We start from the raw sequence: 10,877 nt of genomic DNA, 5'->3' as shown, positions 1-10,877 counted from the left end.
CTTTGTGAACTTTGTGCATATAGTGTTTTGCTGCCGCTGCAGTATTTTATAAGGTGGACATACAGAACTGGTTTGAAGTGAAATGGAACAATGCTGGACATAAGGGCTACTATGCAATTCTGTATTGTGTTATATAGGAACACGTGCTAACACATTCTTGTGTTAAAAGAAGTAATCTTTGGAAGAGGACAATGAGAATGATTTTGCAATGCTGCCAATCTGATAAGCACAGGGAAGCATAATAGATAACAGAAAAATATTTAAGAACTGTTCTTATTTAATTACTTTGAGAAAAGAAACACCAAGCATCTCTCAGTGTATTTAACTCCAATGCACATGAAAAAAAACTTATTTTAACTTCTGAGAATCCTGACTGTTTTTTAAGGGAAAGCAGATAAATTCCTCAAACAGACAGTTAAATAAGTTTGGTGTGTCATGGTAAGCAATGATCCTCTTTAACAGATATGTCATTGAGAGTGTTTTGACCTTTTCCGTCATTATGTGGTGTTGCAACACTTTTGCTCAGGAAAACAGTAAGAGAGGGAAGTGTATTTCACCTCTAAAACAGTAGGATGCCACCTTGCCTCTGTGGACTTGCTTACTTCCTTAGATTAAAATGCAAAGCTTTAAAGATCCTCACCATCCCTTTCCACCCTACCTGTTATGAGTGGTGCAGATGCTGTTGCTCCAGTATTACTAGAGAACAGGTGTGCTGAGATCTGCTGGACGGAAATCGGTAACTGGATTGAAGCTTGCCAGTGTTGATCCAAAACAGAGTGAATTTCCTCTCGCTCCGCTGGGTCCATGTTATTAGGCTCAGTATTCTGTTACGAGTCCGGCTAATAAAACTGAAACTAAGATATAAACCCTAATGCAGGAGCTGGAAAATAATCCTGCAAAAGGTCTTTTCCACAAGTCAAAAGGGGAAGCCAGTAATCCTAAATTGAGAGAGTGTGATTGCCGAGTCGAAGACCAGACTGTGCTTAAGTATATAATGAGATGGAGGTGTGGTGGTGAATAAGTGATCCAACAGGTTGACTAATTCAGAGTGGTCTATGCCTTTTTCTGCTAACCGAACTCCGTTGCCGGCAAGCAGGGATCGTAACACTACCCCTCCCTCAAGTGCCGGCTCCTGACGCCCTAGCACGACAATTAGGGAAGTTGTGATGGAATAGCGGATCAGGGTTGGATCCAGTATATCATTCTCCAGTACCCACAAACATTCCTCTGGGCCATAGCCTTCCCAATCAACAAGATACTGGAGGCAGCTATGAGACCAACGGGAGTCTAGGATCTTATTCACAGTAAAGGCGGGATGTCCGTCAGTTACCCGAGGCGGTGGGGGCTTGGGTTGGGGTTTCGACAAAGTGGATCTGTGAAAGGGCTTAAGGAGGGAAATATGGAATGTAAAGTGAATCCTAAGGGTAGGAGTCAAGGCCAGTCGATAAGTTACTAGAGTGATCTGTGTGAGGATGCAAAAAGGGCTGATGTACCTAGGGGCAAGCTTGCAAGATGGTTGCCTTAGTGGAAGGTTGCGGGTAGACAACTAGACACATTGAAGTCTGGGTATAGTTCGATGTTGCTGGTCCGCCGCGTTCTTTTGCTGAGCTATGGAAATTATTGGAAAAATGTAAATATCATCCAAGTATACCAAGACAAATTTTTGTATTAAAACTCAAAAAGTATCATTAATAAAGGTTTGAAAAACAGCTGGGGAATTTACTTAACCAAAGGCATGACCAAGTACTCATAATGTCCATGGGTCCATGGGTCACCATGAATGTGGTTTTCCACTCATCCCCTTCATGAATACAGATTAAATTTTATGGGACCCTGTAGATCCAATTTGGTGAAAATGTTGGCTCTGTGAACGGACTCAAGCGCTGCCTGTATTACAGACAAAGAGTACTGGTTCTTAATTGTGATCTCATTGAGACCCCAATAATCAATACAGGGATGTAGCCCACCATTGTTTTTTCCACACAAAAAAAACTGGCACATACAAGCGAAGTGGATGGACATATAATTCCAGCCTTCAAATAATCTTGGATATATTTTTTCAGAGCCTCTGATTCAGTATAGGAGAGTGGAAATATACGACCTCTAGGAGCGATTGTCCCCAGAAAAAGGTCAGTCGCACAATCATACAGTCAGTGGGGTGGGAGAGCCAAGGCCTCTTGCTCAACAAAGGCTTCCCTTAGGTTAAAATATTGGGGGGGTATTGTTGGAACTTCGGATAGAGGCATTTCCGTGAGCACAATTCTCACCGGTAAAGTATAACATTAGGGTCCCCAAGTTAGAATTTCCTTACGAAACCAGGAAATGTGGGGGTCATGCTGTTGGAGCCATGGAGAGCCTAATACTAAGGGAAGTAATGGGGTCTCCAGGAGGTAAAACCAAATGTCTCCAACATGGGTGGTGCCATTTTGCAACCTTATTAGTTTAGTTTACCATTTTATAAGTCCTGGAGAGACTGGGGAACCATCCAAAGATTGCACACAAAGAGGGGGAATTACCTGGGTCAGGGGTAAGTTCAAAGTATGAGCAATAGAGGCATCTATGAAGTTCCCTGCTGCCCCTGAGTCAATAAATGCAAGAAGAGGCATATGTTTATTATCCCAGGATAGCATAGATGGAATAAAAATCCTGAAGCAAATTGAGAAGAATTAGTAATCTCACTTACTTTAGGATCTTGGGTGGCTGGGGGGCACCTCAGTGATGAGTATAATGCAGGGCAGGCGACTCCGAAATACCCTAATTTCCCACAGTACATACAATAAACCTCTAGACAGCATCTCTCTTTTTCTTCCAGGGTTAACTTGGTGTGAGCTACAGTATTTCCATTGGTTGTTCTGAGTCTAGGGTTCTAGTAGGTGGTTGCCGAGAAACCTCAAGCATTCGTGTCCAGGATCTTTCATGACCTCTTTGACGGATTCTGACCTTTAATTCAATCACCTGGGAAATAATGACTTCTAAGGTTCTGCCTGACAGTGGCATTGTTACCAAGTGATCTTTTATTTCCTCACCTCATCCTTGCCGAAAGAGAAAAATAAGGACTTCATCATCCCAGTGAGTCACAGCCGCTGCTACCCAAAAATCAATAGCATATTCCTGCACCGACCTGCGGCCTTGGCGGATAGATAAGAGGTTGGAGGTGGAGTCTTGTCCAGCAGATGAACAAAAAAAAAAACCCTATAATTTCTCTTGAAAGAGGTCGTAATCCTGTACCTCAGAAGCCCAGCGATCTAGCAATGCAGTAGCCCATTCCAGAGCGCAGTCAGTGAGCAAAGAAATTATAAAAGCTATATTTTCCTGAGATGTTGGAAAGGTTTCTGATGGAGTCTAAAAACAGAGAGCAGTGTGCTAAAAACCCCGACACTTGGTGGGGTTACCGTCAAACCTGTCAGGTGGGGTGAGTGGTAGAGGTTGAGTCGCAGGTGTGGCCAGTGGCATGGGCGGTGCAGATATGTCTGCTCCAGTATTTCTAGTGGGCTGCATAGCGGACAGGTGTGCTGAGATCTGCTGGACAGAAATCTGTAACTGGATTAAAGCTTGCCAGTGTTGATCTAAAATGAATTTCCTCTTGCTCCACTGGGTCCATGTTATTAGGCTCAGTATTCTGTTACAAGTCCGGCTAATAAAACCAAAACTAAGATATAAACCCTAATGTGGGGTCTGGGAAATAATCCTGCAAAAGATCTTTTCCGCAATTCAAAAAAACTCAGTCAAAAGGGGAAGCCAGTAATCCTAAATTCGAGAGAGCGTGATTGCCGAGTCAAAGCCGTAACCCGAGAGGAGACCTCAACCTAGTTGAGAGGAGAAAGCCAGAAATCTAAAACCAAGGTGTGTACTTTCCAAAGCCAAGCTGTAATCCAAAAGCCATAGGTCCAACATAGAAAAGCAGTTCCAAGCCAAAAAGGTGTAAACGAGAAAAAGCGTAAAGCAGTAATGAAGCTCATATGGAAAACCAATACTGAGCCAGGAGGTTAGGGAAGACTGTGCTTAAGTATATAATGAGATTGAGGTGTGGTGGTGAATAAGTGATCTGATAGATGGCCTAATTCAGCATGGTCTATGCCTTCTTCTGCTAATTGAACTCCGTTGCCGGGAAGCGGGGATCGCATCACTGCCCATCTTCCATATACTTTCCTCTCCTCTGATAAGTAGTTGTGAGATGTGTGAGCTAAGTACTTTGATTTTGAAATTTTTGTGTAGCTCGTTGTTATTTTATCTGGGCTCACTTTGTATTATTTGCATATATATATAATTACTGGTGTGCATTATGTTGGTATGCACAGATGTGTTCAGGGATGGTTTTATTGGCTCTATGTTGAATATTTGTATAGATTTGTATGGATATTTTAATTAAACTAAATTTCATGCAACTGGCTATTATGGCAATACTATATTGAACCTGAAGATTTGTTTTTTAACCAATCCTTGCAGATCATTCCTTTTAACCCAAGAAAATACTTGGTCACTTCTCTGGACCAATTCAACAGCCACAATCGTATTAAAAATGGTACACTATTATAAATGGGGGTTTTATGTACATTGGACAATCTAAATAATATCCTTTAATTTAAATTCTGTGGATCTAACTATATATCCTGAGACTATTTGCCTCTTACTGCTTTCCTGACATTCTCTGGTGGATGTGAATGTCACCAGCAGCCATATCAGCCATATCATGACCTCCTGGGAAAAACAAAGGTTTCTGCTGGAAGAGGTGTTAGTGGGGCCAGCAGGGGGGCGCTCAACTTGCGGTCCATGTAGGTCCCAATGCCCCAGTATAATGATGGGGACATTATACTGTAAACAGGCACCGTCCTTTGGATGAGACATAAAACCGAGTTCCTGACTCTCTGTGGTCATTAAAAATCCCAGGGCGTTTCTCGAAAAGAGTAGGGGTGTAACCCCGGCGTCCTGGCCAAATTTCCCATTGGCCCTTACCAATCATGGTCTCCTAATAATCCCCCTCTATGAATTGGCTTCATTACTCTGCTCTCTTCCCCACTGATAGCTGATGTGTGGTGAGCGTTCTGGCGCACTATGGCTGCCGTCGCATCATCCAGGTGGATGCTGCACATTGGTGGTGGTGGAGGGGAGACCCCATTACCTGTAAAGTGCTTTGAGTGGAGTGTCCAGAAAAGCGCAATATAAGTGTAAGCAATTATTATTATTATTACTTACACACTGTCAAGGGAGCTGGTTCTGACTCCTGTGGAGTGTGTTAATAAAGACCCTATGTGGATGGTAGAATCTGTAAATGACAACGGAGGACGGTGCAACGGGGTTCGGATGGGTTGACAAGACAGGGGGCGGTGACGGTAGTGAGCAGGTGCACGGGTGAAATGCGGAAGCAACCAAGTCCAAGGAAGTCCAAAAAGGAAAGTCGGGGCGCAGTCCATAATCCAAGCACCGGGAGATCCATCCAAGACAAACAGTCAAAAATGGGAACCAGGTCGGAACCGGCACAGGAACAGGAACTAAAAACATAACGGGACCAGGGACCAGGCGGTCAGGACGCCGGGAAAAGGCCTGCCTTCGGACAACCTGGAAAACAGGCAAGCCTTGTGGCATCCATCTTCCAATATTGAGACAGGAACTGCAGAGATGCTAGCCTTTTAACCAAAAACCAGAAGAGACACACCAGGAAATAATAGAAACTAATCATAACAGAAAGGGGTAGGAGTGCCCTCTAGAGGAGGGATGTGGAACGTAACACACACACCTATGTCTTTTTCATAGAAAGCATCTTGAAGCTCAGTTCATCATTTTATTTGTATCTGCCAGGTGTTTGTTCATTCCAGAGCTCTACCTTGAATTTCATTTGCACATTCTATGGTGTGTGCTATCAGTCTTACTTAAATTTTTCCGAATAAAGTTCAGGCAATATTTAAAAGACAACTGAAGAACTAAAACTGTGATGCCTCATAGCAAAAACAACTCATTGCAAACAACATCCTGATTTTCATGAAAGAATTTCTGGTTTCATCAGTGTTGCTCCAGGTTAGCTATTGAACTGTTGCTCCAGTGTTGCTCCAGGTTGGCTATTGAACTTTCACTAGACAGTATTCATACAGTAGTTGCCATTTTCTCTATATTCAGTAAATTAACAGATCTGCAGGTTCTCAGGTCTCAAGGTCTGCAGATAAATACCGTCTACAAAGAAAAACCTCAATATGAATTATTAGCAGCAGTGAGGTGATCAAGTAAGTGTTAAAACTGAAGATCCCAGATTGTTTCATGGAAAAAAACTGGTAAAGCCATGGTTGCATCAGGTATTCTAGTTCCAAAAGAGGGCAAATTAACGCAAGGCAGTCCCCGGAAATGGATCTCAAAAAATGATTATTGACATTCCTGGTCAAAAGTGTAACACTGACAGAATTTCATCAATTAATATTATTTAAACCAGTCCTCCAAATGCTCAGCACAAAGAGATCAGCAGATTTCAGGATGTACTTGGGTCTATTGGAGATGATATTGTGATTATATATAATAAAAACTACTAATGATTCAGAACATCATGCCAACTATACAGAAATAATTATATAGAAAAGAAAATTGATATCACAATAGCTGAATTCATCATATACTGTACAGAATTTTTATAATGAAGTCTTATAATGAAGTAGGCAAACCACTTACTAACTACAATTAGAGACCAGTTTTGCCTTGAAGGGGCCACGTTTTTTCCATCAATTCAACTGGCACCTGCAGTCATTGCGAAAGAGAAAGCTATTCAAAAGAAATCAGATCAAGCAAGATCATATTCGATGGCTGTACTGATGGTCGCACTGACTTAACATTCCCCAGATGTTAGCGTTAAATCTATGTTATATATTATAGACGTATATACAGTGAGAGACGCTTGAAATTAAACAAATGTTAGTTCCATTCTTAGTGTCAGACTGTGAAAATAATCTTCAGGCTTGCTCACTTAATCAGGCTGCATTCAAGGTGTTCTTTGAGATTCTGACATTTATAAAGAAACAGTAAGTATATGTCTGCATGTCTGTCAGCAAGGCCATGTAACAACAATCTACTTCACCACCACCACCACTAATAATAATAATAATAATAATAATAATAATAATAATAATAATAATAATAATTCAGGTATATTATGTCAGGGACACTGTTAATTGTTTTTAATTGTTTTGAACTGTCTCTACAGTCTTCGTTCATGCTTTCAACACAGAGCTGCAAAAGACTGCCACGATTTTTGACTCAGCTCTTCAAACGTTTGACTGCGGACCTACTGCAGCTATCACTGGCATCTCTGCTCAGATGTGTTCATACTAATAGGTTTCAGTGGCGTCGCATTCGTCCAATAGCAGCCACATGAGCGCCGCTCCACCACCACCACCACGGCGTCTGTCATCATCTAGTATCCAATAGAAGAATCTGTCTGTCGGGCTTGTTTGTCTAGCGGTGCGGTGCTGACCCAGGTGTGTTTTGCAGAGATTTCACGGACAGACGGTCCACAAGATCAGGTAAGAAAACGGAAACATGAAAATAAAATTGAACTCAAGTTGTTATTGTCACGGCGGCAGCCAGTCTCCTTATTAATATGTAATGCATAAACCTGTCAGTTGGGTTACCGCAATGCAGACCGTGCATTACAACAGCTGTCCGTACCTCCTTTCACTTGGCATTCATAGACTCGTTTGCACTGGAAAAAAATAAAATGTTTCATATGTTTAAAGTAAAATTGTACTGACGTAACATTTCTCTCAAGACACATATGCGCGCATATGTTGAGATTTTTTACATACAGTAGATACACCTTGCATGCACTAACACTAGTTTTGCTTTTTTGCTTTTACCGCTGTAAAAATCTGCATTTCAGCTGGATAGGCTTCTCTACTTGTATTTGAAAAAAGAAGCAGTTTCCACAATTACACCTATCCAAGATTCATTGTAATCGTGTAGAAGGGGAAAACGGCGAAAACAAACAGGCTGTGTGAGTCTAGAACCTATTTCCCCTGCAAAAAGCTAACGAAATGCAATGAATAATTTTTTTCGCATGTTAGAATAAACCGTAAATATCTCATGGTCATGTGATTTTAAATGAGATAACTGTGATTTTTTAAGTGTCACGGTGAATGCCAGTTTCAGACAAAAAGGTCGAATACGAGGATGCATGCGAGTGGACTGTAAACGCTTTAAATTGCGGTCTTCTCCGTTTCTGGTGCTAAAGGATGCAGAGGACAGACTTACTGTTAAGTAGTAAAGGCTGTAGAATGTCAATGGGCGTGGCTGTCTAGTAAGCGGTGGAGGCTTTTGGTTCTCCTAGCCTCTCAGCCGTGAGATATCAACGGATTCATCTGCATTTAGATTACAGCCCTGGTATAATGAAGAAAATTATACCCGTTGCTGTTAAAATAATTGCGATCTGCACACTTTTAAATGTACGAATTCATCTCGTGTTTCATATTTCTTGAGTCCTCAGATAACATCATTTGCACTGTCACACTGCGCTTTAACTAGGATGCTAAGCAAACTCTCCTTGACATTACTGTCCCCTGCTATATTTCAAAACAATATAGGAGAGTATTTGCATCTGCTGACCACATAATAATCCTAAATAAAATACTATGATGAAGAGTATGGATGCCAGTATTGTTAAGCAAAAATATTTTATGTAATGTTCTGGTCTTTTCAATAACTAAAAGTATTGTTACGTAAAAATTATATGGCCTATATACAGTATCAAGCATATTTTATTTATTTTTGAACAGAGCTGCACCTCATAACATTTATTAAGTCAATCTAAGCTTTCCATTTATGTACTGTAGCTTCAGTTTGTGAACTGAGGCTTCAGTATGGTTTAGTGTGGGCATTCTGTCCAATCATCATTAGTTTAGGCCAGGGTTTCCTACAAATCTTGGTTTCATAAATTATATTTCCTAGCTTTACAAATGAAATAGATGTTGGTGAAAATTTGGGTTGTACAATAAACCCATGTTTTCCATCTTATTAGGGTGTGCTGTTGTGAAAGAGAGACCACATCTGAATTAAGACCTTTGTAATGCTTCTCTAGATGGAGCAGTGTTGTGGAATCTAGCACTGCTGGTAAGTGCTGTGAGACCTGTTTGAGTCTCCGGTGCCTGTCTGTGCAGAGTTTACATGTTCTTCTTTTGTTCACTTGGATTTCCACTGGTTCTTCCTCTTGAGAATGTGCATGTTAGATTTGATGGTCTACTCCAAATACAGTAGTATCCCCAGGACAGTATCCACCATCAGAAGGCGTTTGATCTCCACCAACTCCTTACCCAACCATATGCTCCTCTCCCTTTCACCCTTATTGTTTTGTGTGGAATTAGACATAGTATACTGAAAGGGTTTTCTTGTCCTTTCTTCTGTCATCTTGTAGGAATGTTTATGGTCTTGCAAAACTACCAAATGTGCTTTAGAAAACCAGTTGTATGGTTTGTTATTTTGTCTATGTCAGAGAGTACTTTTCTTTTAAAAAATAATAGATTATTCAATTTGCACTCTTGGTGAATCTATGGATAAGACAGCTCACGTGCACTGATCTCTGTGAGGAATCAACATAACTACAAACCATCCTGCTGGACAGGAATATTTTAGTGCGAAATCAAACTGCAGTGGGTTAACAAGCTTGCACTTTCCTTTATAAGATGAATAACAGCAAGCACTCAGTTTAGGAAAAACAGTGCTAAGGTTTAAGGATGGACATGAAACAGCCAAATTGTGAGTGCAACAATGATATAAGATCATGTGTTATCCGATTGTTCATCAGATTCAGGTTTAATCTTTTTAAAAAAAACTTTCTAAGATGGTAAATTGCAATTTTTGAAGAAACAACATGGATTAACAAGGATTATTCACTGTGAAATAAACTTTAATACAAAAATTAGAAACTTCACCATTAAGATTCTGAAAATTAGATACCTTAGTGGAAGGAGGAAGGCTCACATTTTCTTGTGTCCCATCCTGTAACTGATTTAAGAGCTTCTGTGGGAGGGAATCATCTAGTGCTATATTTGTGATTATTCGATAATCTAGTGAATTATGAATATAGAAGAAAATGTGACATTTGAGTGGAAAAGAACATTTTTATCATGAAGAACCTTTTTGTTAAATAATTTTGGTGCAATGCAAAGTTGAGCTGAGAATGAGATGTTTTTAGTTTTATTACTTGCCTAAAGGATGGCTAAGACTGTTAGCAGGACCTTTATTTACTAATCTGAAGAACTGAATTATACTTACAATATTTTCTCTGTGATATTTTTGAGAAAATTTCTAGTGTCATTATTTTGAAGTATGAGGCCTATTGTAAAAGCTTGGTAATACATTAGCTTAAAGCCAAGTGTCTGTGTAATAGTTCATTATACACAGTTCATTGTCCATAGTACCCTATAGACTTGGACCTTAAGATAAACTGTTAATGCCAATTATCTTTCTTGCATGGGTTTCTGTACTGGAAAATGGGACATCAATCTTTATTAAGAGACTTTACATAAATAATGAGAAAATCTATAATGTTATCCTTTGTGTTTTAGAAGTAGTTTCTCTAAGTGGTTTCGAATTCTGGGTGTAACAAGGATGACTTTTAAAAGGACAAATCATTTTGGGAAATGTAGGCTTCAGTTACTTGAATTTTTTAAAATGGTATACTGGCTAAGTGTGTCTATAGTTTCAGCTTTACCATCAAAGAAACTGTTTTAAAATATGACATTATGCAGCTTTTTGAAGTACAAATTATACAAATACAAATTTTCCAAATGTGGCTTCGGGGGCATTTTTGCCATTTGTAATTTTATGGTATTTAATTCCTTATGTTTATGAATTTATAATTTTCTATTACTTCCCATTCATACCTAGTCATTACATAAAAAGTTCCT

General features: G+C 40.0%; 1 protein-coding gene across 3 annotated transcripts in view; it reads left to right on the top strand.

The window, feature by feature from the left end:
* The first annotated feature begins 7,326 nt into the window (after window positions 1–7,326).
* Window positions 7,327–10,877, top strand: part of cntn1b (contactin 1b) — a 109,084-nt gene continuing 105,533 nt past the window's right edge. For 2 of the 3 annotated variants that reach the window (XM_015338989.2, XM_015338990.2), the window contains exon 1: window positions 7,327–7,499. The gene's annotated coding sequence lies outside the window, so the exon portion shown is untranslated. Of the gene's footprint in view, window positions 7,500–8,989; window positions 9,082–10,877 lie in introns of all 3 variants that reach the window. The other variant, XM_015338992.2, reaches the window with a different exon arrangement.

Source organism: Lepisosteus oculatus, chromosome 7 (assembly GCF_040954835.1).
Source record: "Lepisosteus oculatus isolate fLepOcu1 chromosome 7, fLepOcu1.hap2, whole genome shotgun sequence".
NCBI classification, from domain to species: Eukaryota; Metazoa; Chordata; class Actinopteri; order Semionotiformes; family Lepisosteidae; genus Lepisosteus; species Lepisosteus oculatus.
This window is presented reverse-complemented; position numbering and strand designations above follow the sequence as displayed.